Source organism: Triticum aestivum, chromosome 6B, assembly GCF_018294505.1.
Source record: "Triticum aestivum cultivar Chinese Spring chromosome 6B, IWGSC CS RefSeq v2.1, whole genome shotgun sequence".
Classification (NCBI taxonomy): domain Eukaryota; kingdom Viridiplantae; phylum Streptophyta; class Magnoliopsida; order Poales; family Poaceae; genus Triticum; species Triticum aestivum.
The window spans coordinates 537,311,153-537,323,279 of NC_057810.1; the positions used below are offsets into that span (position 1 = coordinate 537,311,153).

The 12,127-nt window shown below is 42.4% G+C and overlaps 1 long non-coding RNA gene across 12 annotated transcripts; it reads right to left on the reverse strand.

Moving 5' to 3' along the window:
* Positions 1 to 2,153: 2,153 nt before the first annotated feature.
* Positions 2,154 to 8,305, reverse strand: LOC123137870 (uncharacterized). 12 transcript variants are annotated; one of them, XR_006468562.1, is made up of 8 exons: positions 7,606 to 8,305; positions 6,826 to 6,945; positions 6,362 to 6,467; positions 6,222 to 6,291; positions 6,015 to 6,102; positions 3,851 to 5,739; positions 3,061 to 3,255; positions 2,154 to 2,495 (listed from the first exon to the last, which is right to left on the reverse strand). It is a non-coding gene; the product is annotated as an uncharacterized lncRNA (long non-coding RNA). The 12 variants fall into 12 exon arrangements; XR_006468561.1 differs by lacking the exon at positions 2,154 to 2,495 and having other exon boundaries at positions 2,570 to 3,255; positions 3,851 to 3,948; positions 4,027 to 5,739; XR_006468563.1 differs by having other exon boundaries at positions 2,155 to 2,495; positions 3,089 to 5,739.
* Between the last annotated feature and the right edge of the window lie 3,822 nt (positions 8,306 to 12,127).

The window sequence follows — 12,127 nt, forward strand, 5'->3', positions numbered from 1 at the left end:
CGCAGAGGGGTTAATTACCACATTTGTAGTTGAAGACAATGCAATAGTAGCAGCAATGGAACATTCAGCAACAGAGGTAGCGTTATCACGCTCAATGCATTTTAGACATGGTGGTTCAAATCCATCCTGAGCGGAACTGGTCTGTTGAGCGCAAAGTGACACATTTTCTTTTTGAAGATCTTCATGAGCCGCTTTCAATTTCTCAAGCTCTTGCTTCCTTTGAAGATAATCATAGGAGAGCCTTTCATGAGTAGTTGAGAGAGTTTCATGAAGACTTTCAAGGTCTTGGTACTTAGCATGAAGATTTTTTATGTCTTCAACTAAGGACTGTGAACGTGTCATTTCCGCGTCCAACAGGTCATCTCTTTTGTCTAACAGTTTTTGAGTATGTTCCATAGCTTTTTGTTGTTCAGTTGCAATTTTAGCAAGAGTTTTGTAGCTGGGTTTGGATTCACAATCAGAGTCATCTTCACTTGATGTTTGGAAGTAAGCATCACGTGATTTTACCTTGGCACCACGTGCCATGAAGCAGTAGGTGGGAGCAGGATCGTCCTTGTCATCAGCTTCAGCGTTGGTGTGGAAGTAAGTGTCTTCAGTGTTGAAGATGGACTTGGCAACATAGGCTGTGGCTAGAGCCAGACTTGCAACGCCAGGGTAGGATGTCACGCCCAATATGTGACCCTATCCAAAAGGAACTCGAAGGTCCCACCAAGGATAGACCCGCATATTGAAACGCTTTTTCAAGGTGGATATCATTACATCAACATTACATAATAGATGGGGATACATACAAAAGGCATACAATGCCACACGAATACAACATCATCTTACATAAGAACAACATCCGACTACGGATGAAACATAAACAGAAACTCAAACGACATCCACCCTGCTAGCCCAGGCTGCCGACCTGGAACCTATCCCCTGATCGAAGAAGAAACAGAAGAAGAACTCCAAGACAAGCAATCATCGCTCTCGCGTCAAGATCATCGCATAAACCTGTACCTGCAACTGTTGTTGTAGTAATCTGTGAGCCACGAGGACACAGCAATGGCATTACCATGGGTATCAAGACTAGCAGAACTTAATGAGAAAGTAAGGGGTAAAGTGGTGAGGTTGCATCAGCGGCTAAGCAAGTATGGTGGCTAACATACACAAATAAGAGTGAGAAGAGAAGCAAAGGAATGGTTGTGAAGCTAGCAATGATCAAGAGGTGATCCTGAACTCCTACTTACGTCAAACATAACCCAAAACCGTGTTCACTTCCCGGACTCCGCCGAAAAGAGACCATCACGGCTACACACGCGGTTGATGCATTTTAATTCGAATCAGGTGTCAAGTTATCTACAACCGGACATTATAAAATTCCCATCTGCCCATAACCGCGGGCACGGCTTTCGAAAGTTTATACCCTGCAGGGGTGTCCCAACTTAGCCCATGATAAGCTCTCGCGATCAACGAAGGATACTCCTTCTCCCAGGAAGACCTGATCAGTCTCGGAATCCCGGTTTACAAGACATTTTGACAATGGTAAAACAAGACCAGCAAAGCCGCCCGATGCGCCGAAAATCCCGATAGGAGCTGCACATATCTCGTTCTCAGGGCAACACCGGATGAGACATCCTACGAGTAAAACCAAACCTCGAGTTTCCCCGAGGGGGCCCCGCAGTCTACTCGGTTCGGACCAACACTTAGACAAGCACTGGCCCGGGGGGGCTAAAATAAAGATGACCCTCGGGCTCCGGAAACCCAAGGGAAAAAGGGCTAGGTGAGGCAAATGGTAAAACCAAGGTTGGGCCTTGCTGGAGGAGTTTTATTCAAAACAAACTATCAAGGGGGTCCCATAAATCACCCAACCGCGTAAGGAACGCAAAATCCGGGAACATAACACCGGTATGACGGAAACTAGGGCGGCAAGAGTGGAACAAAACACCAGGCATAAGGCCGAGTCTTCCACCCTTTACCAAGTACTAGATGACTCGTTGCGCCAATGGCGCAAAGGCCGAAAGGGAGCCAAGTATTGTGAGAATATTTAGACACTCAAGTCGAAAATGAAATGTGGCCAACACTCCCGCATCCTCTGCTCGGAAGACACCTTTTCTCACCAGATCTAACATAGATACATGATTCTTCAAGAGAAAATTTCAGAGAAAATATAAAGCATAGAAGGCTTTAAGTTGTACTATTGAGACCATACCACCATATCTTCTTTTAGTTTCTTTGGTAATTTAAAGGTCTAAAAGGACGGTACATGTGAGAAGCTGTGAGTCCACAACAAAAAACTAAACTAACTTCCAAAAAAACATTTCAAGTTTGGAAGCCACAAAGAAGCAACCCAGATCTCTCGTTGTAGTGCAGGCTCAAGAAAATGGGTCGAATGACCATCATAGCAACATGTAGAAGCAGAAAAAATATAGGCTTGGTGTGTAACTGATCATGAAAGATAGCTTGATCAGTTTCTCCAATGTTGGCTTATGCTGAGCAAGTACATCAATCTGCAGAGAAGAAAAATGGAGGACTGCTTTATTCTGTGGTACATCCACAATAGTATAGCAAATAAAGTAGTTAAATGTACGCTAAGATGTAAGACCTTTTAGATTACTATTTTAGTGATCTAAAAAGTAAGGAGTGATCTAAAAGCTCTTGTATTAGTTTGAAGAGGGAGTACTTAATAAGACTGTAAGCCAGCACATCAAAGTAATGCCGGCTTCCCATTGATTTGAGCAAACCAATATGACAGAGGGAAGGTGAAACTTCAGAAGACCATATAAATTGACCGTGATGTCTTAATTTAAAACTTTGAAATGAAGTAGTAAACATTAAGTCTCAATGTTATCACTAAAAAAGCATAAAAAAAGACAGACCAGCCAGCAGTGCATCATAATTAGCGGTTCATCATGGGCAAACCAGGCAGTAGTAGCCTAATAACTTAGACGAAAAAAATGCAAGAAGTCAAAGCACAAGGTGGGAAATAGGACCAAGCATTGACACCGAGCATTGACAGATAACCAAATAATGAAGGAATATCCCCAAATGATGCAAGAGGTGAGAGAGGAGCACCTAGGCCTAGCAGAGGTTTGTGGACTACCTCTTTATGCCACACCATATCCACATCCCTAGCGCTTAACGTACTCGCTGCTATTGCCGTCTCTACCTTATTTCCTCCATTGCCGGTTCGTGGACTACCTCTTCAGGACACGCCGAATACATATCCTCTCCTTCACCAGCTGGTAGTTTCGCCCTTCAATTATGCCACTAACAAATAAAAAGAGAACACTATGATCAAGTTGATAAGGCTTACGACCGTATGTGAGGAAAGCAAATAATTCATGCTTGTCAACACCATAGTGTACAATTTTAGCAGAAAGCACATCATCGTTCTAGAAGAAAATAGGTGGAAGCATAAGAAAGCAATTAAACAATCTCTCCAGAGGCACTCACATGGTAAAATCCAAAACATCGAAAGCAATATATTATTTTTGCGAAATGTACAGGATTCAAGAAACTGAGTACCATCAAAAGTAGTCTGCTATCCATATCCAGAACTCTAATTCTTACATACTAGCTAAAAGTTTTATTGGTTGAGACCATTTTTGGATCACCCACCAGCAAGTATGCATGGTTCATATGTGAAGAGAAACTAACAATTACAACCAATAACCAATTAGCCAACACATGAAAAACTATCCTAAACCACTATGACTACTAATTCACCAATACCATAGATGATAGCACCGTGCTATTATAAGTTTCTTCATGATTCACCATATAAAAAGATTATACCTCTTCTACATAGCAGCACAAGACGTTTAAGCAAGGAAGGAAAAGAGTAAGTTTAATTTCTTTTCACCTATTTCTTATCAATGGAGATGGAAAATGCTCTAGTCTATTTTTAATGTTTTATCTTGTCCACCTATTTGTAGATAGGCCTTTTTGTAACATGACAACCTGAAATTTATTAAGAGACATGAAACTTTTATTATCTGATCGAAAGAACAAAAGTTAGTAAATATTTGCTACAAGTACCTAACAGGAACAAGTGCAGCCTCAGTCTTTTTTAGAAGGCTAGTACATATTACAAACCAGGAAACAATGGTTGAAATATGTGCTATGATGCAGTTTCGAAACACGGTTTCATGGTTGGCCATGATAAGTGTCAAATGTTTTCTCCTTTTTATTCGGGGTCCATTAGGGTCATAGCTGATGGTACCTTATAAACAGAATTTTTAGAACAGATTGCAGCTTGTATAAGATAGACAGGTTTAGTAAGTATCATATTTAATCGAAAAGCAAAATAATCGTTTAAGTATTTACATGTCTAGATCCAAGGTTTGAGAAATCAATAAAGTGCCCTCCCCAGAAATCACAGTGAAAGCAAGTAAATAACCCAAGCTTGGTGTGGCACCACAATAAAGAGGATCATAAAGGAAAAAAAATAGAGGATCATACAGAATAATCAGGAATCTGTACACACAGCTTACTACAGATTACTCATGCTTCAGAATCAATCAACATGCTTGATGCCGCACCACAATAAGTAGCACATGGATATTCTAACTCACAGGACAACCTATATAATGTCGTCTTGCCTTGCATTTGCACCTCTCATTGCATCGACCACCAAGGTAACATAAAAAAGCATGCCAACCAAGATAAACCAAATCATGGACTTGGACAGGAAAATCAAAGAGAGGGAAAACCTGTGGATGGGTTAGATAGCAAGTCACCGGCGAGGGCGCCTAGGTCTGGCCGACAACACCCGGCCCCACACATAGTTCAGAAGCAGTCTACCACATAATCAGATGGCATGAAAGTACCAATAGTGACCAACCAAACCAAATAAACCACATGAATGGTTGTGAATGAAGGCAGAATCATATGCATCTCACAACTAACAAATTTAACTGATAATTCAAGATACTAAAGATCTGCTCTGCATTTTCAACAGTGAGAATAGTAAAGATCTCGAATGCAATAAAAAAACAAGGAAGCAAACAAGTTGCACATGATTTAATTGACGTCGCGTAACTTCTAAAGTTTTCCCCTTATATGACAACCTTCTTCCCAGCAAGAGTCATTACAGTATTTAGATATCTTGTATAAAAAAGATCAAGAACTGAAAACTACATTCGGCAAGACATCCTCTCTACAAAAGGAAATTCCCAGATAAAACATTAGCCGATTCAGTGCATATCTCCAAGGCTCATGTAAGGAAATTGTCAAAAAGGAGTAAACTGATTGGAAGGAGCTGCAATACCCAAGGATCGGTTGGAGACGGCGAGGTCAACAAGGACGCCTATCCAAGCATGTTTCTTCTGTCATAAGCTTTATTTTACTTCATCATGAAGTTATGAAAAAAGCCATCTTAGTATGAGCTTTCGAGCTTTAAACCAACCATTTTCATGAATAAATTAGTTGCTTCAGTTCTATTGGGCTGTATCATATAACAAAAAACAGAACAAAAAAAAGTTTCTTTACCAATGTTGTAATTGTCTTGAGTAAATGGAAGTTAAGATGAATGAGAATCCTTGAAGCAAACACAAATTAAAAAATCTGCCACCGCAATCCTCAATGTCCGCTGTTCCTCTCTCTATGGTCAGGCATTAAAACCAAAACAGCCTAACCAGCCCACATTAAAGCAAAAAATGGAAAACACGACATCCTCTATTGTAGAATTAAGAAAAATATGCTCTCCGGGGATAGATTGGTTCACCTTGAGGTACAGAATAATTTGAACTCCTACAAAACATTACATTGTTTGCTTCAGTATATGACCCGTTCAATCTGAAAAGAATTCAAAATTTTCATCCAAATTCTTGCAATTCTTCCTACTGTGTTGAGCTTGTAATAGTGATATTAGTATAAGTATTTTATTCTCTTTCTCTAGCTAGAAATCTCCAATCTGAAGTTTCAAGACACTGATCAAAGTATATTATGGAAGAAAAGAAGCTCATTCCACTATGAATATAATTATTTGGCTCACACTTGTGAATCAAGAAAGGAAGGAAGCGAACCTGATGGTGTTGGTGTATTGCGGCTCAAGCCAGTGTGCTCACTTGCCGCTGCGTGTTGTTGGCTTCGCGCCACAAGACTCACCATGTCCTGACCAATGCAACACACATAAGATCACCGTCATAACCCAAGAGAAGTAGGGAAGTATGTAACTAATAAAAAATAGATGTAGCAAGTGCAAGGTAGGCTTAGTGGTGCTTAGAACTTACTTCAATTTTATTCCAAAGGATGTACACCGGTCATCTTCCTCGCTGGTCCCCGACATTGCCACATGCCACCCTTCGAGAAGACAGTAGAGGGATGATTCTTCAACTGAAGACGAAGAAATGAAGGAAGAGCAAAAATTTACCTGAGCATTGGACCGGCGCCATTCATGGATGGAGCTTGGAGGAACCCTCTTCTCCACTTCTCTCGATCCACTGCCTCTATTACTGCCTTGCACCATGCATCCGAGCCTACATAAGAAAGAATGGCCCTCAACGCCCGAACAACACACGGGGCGCAAAACTGGGCATACAGAAAAAGGTGCATCAATCAAATATCTGCAGAGATGCATAGCAGGAAATGCACATACAACTTCACGGTTTTTTATGGATGAAAATACCAACATCTAGACCTAAACATCACCCAAGGATTATACATTTCAAAATATAGAGCAGAGAGGCTATCATCAGTTGTATTCTAAATCTCTTCACACCACAACTCGTGCAAGAAAAATGGACAAAATAAGATACTGCAAGCAAATGTGCACCAAATTATGAGCAAAGAAACTGATGATTAGAGCAGGTTACTCCGCTTGCCCTTCTCACCGACCTGCTCCTTCCCCCTGTCATCGGCCTCCTCCCCCTCCCCTATAGCTCCTTCGTCGTGTCGTCGGCCTCAATTGCAGCGAGTTGATTGAGGGCTACAAATGAGCTTTTGAGGAAGATTTTCCTGCAATGCTAATTACATAGTATGGATTAGCTAGTATCAGTACAATTGCATTCTTACTTAAATTATGCATATGAAAATGAAGAACAATTATTTATTTGCATTTGGGAAAGTCAATATTCAGCACCCATGCAGTGACCGGTGATGTGTTAAACCATACAATATGATACAACCATATGTGATAATCAAGTCAGTATGGCAACTAAACAAAAACATGTATATTGTGCATAGGGTATAAATAGTACTACCTCAGTTCCTAAATATAAGACATTTAAACTGCCAAAACGTCTTATATTTAGCAACAGAGGATGTACATATGAACATTTAGAGCCACAGACATAGACTGCCAATGCCAGATAAGAGAACAGTCTTCCATCATATGTGGCTCTTTTTCACAGAAAGTTTGGTTACTACTACAGCGCAAGGTCTCAACACTGTGGCAGCGTAATAAAGAATTCCACAGATGCTCAGATTTTCAGAACTTGTCATCATAATCTTATACTCCGAATATGCATACCTAGCATGATTCTAAGTTTGGTTGTAGCAGTAATCATGCCAATGAAGAAAGTATTATGGTGGTGGAAATAAGTAGAAGATAGTCTTCTTCTGGGATCTGCAATAATACTCGCTTAGGAAGAACTGCAAGATACAAGGCATACATACTCAGATGAGAGAGCAGATCTGCGGGCTGAGCATTTGTGGTAAGGTGAACTGAAGTGACGCATGAATGTATCTCGAGGAAGACGACCTCAGAATGAACCCGTCGCTACCCTTCGCCTCCGACAAACACCGCATCAACAGATTGATTGGAATATCAATTCCTAAAAAGCATGATCATACACAGAAGTATACTGATTCCAATGATGGGCTTCTATATGAAACCAAATTTTAAATATACTGAACTCTTTTGCATCAGATTAAAATTAGCAAAAAAAATGATGGTAAATCTAATATCATATCCAAATACAACTTTGTGCTCAGCAGTACCTACAATCTAACGCAGCTGATCCATCAAAGAAAGTATATACATTACCTACAATCGAACGCAGCTGATCCATCAAAGAACGTATATACAGGAAAGGCTAGTCTAACACAAAGTCTAAAAGGTAAACTAAACCTACATCCAGTTGATAGAAAAGAAAAGGCATCATGCGTGTATTGGGCAGAGCAAATCAGGTCAAGATTAAAATTAGCTAAATATAAAAATTTGGGAATGCTAAATACCAAAAAATGACTTGGCAAAGCTGATCAATACAATAAATCAAAATCAATTCGCAAAAGGCATGAACCTTTGTGGTCTTCGAGAAAAGACCAACATCTTTCTCCCCTATAACTAATTATACTTGTACACTCACAAATATATGTGCTAAATACCACAAAATGACTTGGCAAAGCTGATCAATACAATAAATCAAAATCAATTCGCAAAAGGCATGAACCTTTGTGGTCTTCGAGAAAAGACCAACATCTTTCTCCCCTATAACTAATTATACTTGTACACTCACAAATATATACAAGCCTCAAAGGTAAAGTGTCGTGGGTGTGTGACTACCAATTCATCCGAAGATATATATTACAGTAAATTATTGCACAATGTTACTTCCGAAACATGGATAGAATATGGAATATTTACCTTAACAAATTCTTGCATAAACAGCAAAGTCTGTACTAATTGATGCTAGTTCTCTTGCCACAAGAACAAACCAGGTCATCTAAACAGGCAAGGTTACGTATAGAAACCCACATCGCTCTAGCCACTGCCAATACACTTGATTTCGCTCGGATCTCATTTTCCTCATCCAACGCCATCTCCAAGTCCCTGTGGTGAGGACAAGAGATGAGGAGGCATCGACCAATAGAAGGTGCATCAACGAGGAAGAAAGGACACACACACACAACAAGTCCACAGCAGCAAGAATCGAGGGGAGCAAGGATCGGGAACAAATCACGTACTTACCTTGCTAGGGCATGTCCTAGGTTGTGGATCCAGTTTGGGCACAGGTCATGGGAAGAGACGCCTGTTGTGGAGGCACGAGCACCTGCGGACCGCCTTCCCTCCAGCAGCGGCGTGGTCAAGCCCATATTCATCGGGGCTGAACCCCGGATGTTGACGTCCCGCCTGTGACCCTTCTGTTCGAGGAGAAGCGAACACACGCGTGGAAGGATCCAGTCGGATCCGTACGAAGAAGAGGAGGAGAGGCGGCGCTGGTGGAGGAGAAGGAGGAGAGGTGGCGCTGGTGGAGAAGGAGAAGGAGAAGGGGGCGTGGCGGCGGAGAGAGGGAGAGGAGGAGACGAGGCGTGGGATATGGGGCTTGACTGTTCGAGGACAGGAGGGGATTGGCAGCTAGGTTTTTACCCGCATCAATCGCACCCAGAACTGAAGGGACTATGGGTTTTCTTTTGAGTGTAGCTGCAAAGTGGGCCTAGTAAACTGAGGTCCCACTCGTCATCCACCCTTGAAGACTGCATGACCGTGTAACATGAACCAACGGCCAAACTAGTGCCAGCGTGAAAAATCGTACAACAATGAAAACATCGCACGGTCAAAAACGATTATCGATCGCAAGCCCCCTAGATGGCCGGGTAGACTACCAGGGTTTATATGTTCAATATAGATGCATTAATAATATAAGAGATATTGTGATATCCCCACATAATCCTGTCCACCATGGAGCAATCTTCAACTTCACCTGCGACTAACAACGCTATAAGAGGGGCTGAGCAAAGCGGTAACATAGCCAAGCAACGGTTTGCTAGGAAGGGTGAAAAAGGTTAGAGGCTGACATGGCAATTTGGGAGGCTTGATCAACAAGAGATAGGTAGCATAGCAAAGCGATAGAACGAAGCAACTAGCATAGCAATGATAGTAGTGAGATCCAGGGTAGCGGTCATCTTGCCTGAAATCCCGCAAGGAAGAAGAACGAGTCCATGAAGAAGATGAAGCCACGAAGACGAACCAAGCGTAGACGAACGAATCCTCACGATCACAACGAAACGGGAACTATCGAGAAGAAGCACACAACATGGTAAACACACCACACATATACATGACATGATGCACACTCAAGTATGATGCAAGACAAGACTACACGAAGCTACTCATGGCAAGAGATGATGCATACAAGAGCAACACATCAAAGCAAGTTTAAATGAGGCCGGAAACAACATATAACAAATCCGGTAAGTCCTCATATGCATATTTCGAAATTGGTCCACATGTGAATAAACATTATGTTCAAGTTGTTAAACATCAAGTTAAAATGCACCAAGATGATCTACACGAGATTCTAGTCAAGTTACATATAAAGTTCATTTAATTCAGAGCTACGGCCTAGAAGATATGAGCAAAACAAATTAAACATGGCATAGATGCAAAATGCATACAAACATCAAGCAAACACTCTCAAAACATGGATGCAACATGATAATATTAAGCTACATGCAATTCTAAGCAAGTTTCATATAGAGCACACTTAAAACGGAGCAACGGTGCAACACATACACTCCATACAAGATATAGCAACAATCTGTCCATAACAGCAACTAGGCATCTTGCAATCATCAAAACACTATTCTACAGCATCACAATATGAAAACAAAAGGCATGGTCATGAATTACAGTTAAAGCATAACAAAACATGAACACTGAGCTATCTCCAGACATCACTAGAACATGCTCAAAATGACATGGCAAGATTGCAAATAATAACAGTTTTAGACTTATCAGAAAATAACATCAGGTGGCAATGTTTAGAGCTACCAAACAACATGTTACAGAAACTTCATGGAAAACAAAGGCATGGCATGAATCTACTAATTGCATAGAACAAAAGTCCCTTACTGACCATGAGCCAAAAGGGCACAGAAAATATAATGGCACCCATGTAAACATAGCAAGTGATATGACAGATTCATACATGGCAGGGACAACAATAAGTAGGCATGTTGGTGAGCTTGAAACACTCACCACAGAGCAATACATGGCATGGCAAGGCAACCAACAGTAAGAATACATGTTTATGAAGCTATACATGGCAAGAGAAAGTTCATAGGGTGCATGGATAACTAGCAACACACATGGCAAAACTGAACTTAATGTTAATAGGCTGACAACAACATTATTTAGCAACTTTAGAGCAAGATTACAACAAGCTACGGTAGGCTAAAAATGCAACCAGGGGCATGGATGGATAGAGCATGACATGTAAAACAAATCATCGTTAGTGAACATCTCCAGATTATGCATAGAATGACTTGTAGCAGCAGGTTTACATGGCATCACAAAATAATAGATTCAGCCTAGCAATACAGCAACAGCAAGTACCCTACTTAACAAGCTTGATGCACTCAGCACACAACTCACAAAAATACATGGATGGCACCACTATGAAGATGGCATGACATAGATCAAAACACATGTAGACATCAACCTCATAGGATGCACACATCAAACATGGCAAAAATGACAAATGAGCATGTTATAACAGTTTCAGCAGGTTAGCAACACATAGCACTCTTGCCACGATGATTCAAGCATCAAGATGGACTCAAATGAACATGATGCAATGGAATGAAATGAAGTACTCGTTGAGACAAACAATTTGACATATTACACGCACGAAATGGAGCAGTATGCATGGAGGTATGATGCGTTGAACAGGGCACAAAAATGCAAAAATCTCAGGGACTTAGCGGAATTTTACCTCCGCGAAAAATCAACGCTGGACGGGCTCGACCCGGGACGGAGGGATCCGGGTCGCGGGACGGTGTTTGGTTGGTGGGTCGAGGGCGTTCCGGGACGGGGCAGTGCAGATCGGCGACGAGGTCGACGCCGGCGACGGAGGGAGCTCCGGCGAGCCGACGAAGGGCGGAGGAGGTCGGCGCGAGGCGGATCCGGCCAGCTCCCGGCCGGATTTGGTGGAACAAGAGGCGGAGGGCTTGGCTCCGGCGGGGTCCGATGGAGGCGAGGTCCGGCCTGCGATGGCGCGGAGCCTGGCGGCGGAGGGTGGCGAGTGGCGGCGCTCCGGCGAGGAGTGGGGGCGACGGGGAGGCTGAGAGGAATTCGGGCGCCGTCGAGCGCGCACAGAAGGCAGCTCGACGGTTCAGGAACCCGGCGGCGCGGGGCAGGGCGGCGGGGATCCGGTGGCCGGCGGCGAGGACGGGGTCCGGCGAGGCGCGGAGGAGG